The sequence below is a fragment of the Penaeus monodon genome, chromosome 29 (genome assembly GCF_015228065.2).
Source record: "Penaeus monodon isolate SGIC_2016 chromosome 29, NSTDA_Pmon_1, whole genome shotgun sequence".
In the NCBI taxonomy this organism is placed as follows: domain Eukaryota; kingdom Metazoa; phylum Arthropoda; class Malacostraca; order Decapoda; family Penaeidae; genus Penaeus; species Penaeus monodon.
Window position 1 is genome coordinate 18,829,261 of NC_051414.1, and position 430 is coordinate 18,829,690.

The following is a 430-nucleotide window of genomic DNA, read 5'->3' on the forward strand; positions in this document are numbered from 1 at the left end:
GAATTAATCATTGTATTTTACTAAATAATTATGTTCATGTTTCTTTCATTATCTCCCTAAAAGGTTAACAAGCTACTGCAATATTATATCATTTTTTCAAGACCTTCAAAAATGGTATAGCGTCTCTACTGGATTATAGCAAGAACAGTTTTCGCACGCCACTGGCTAGCAGCAAATGTACATGAGATATGTATAATAACAAGAAGCGCTTGAACTCATACCGAAAAAACTCATGTCGTAAAAATGCAAACAGTAACGACACGGAATCATGACTCATGGCTCCGCCCAAAGTCATGCCCTGCAAGTAAATACTTGGCTTTGAGGCAAAGCATAGAAGTCATTACAGTCACTGTGTTGAGGGTTCGCTGACGGAGAACACTTCTGAATAACCGAGGCTAAAACAAAAAGTTCTGCCACTATGTGTAAGTCT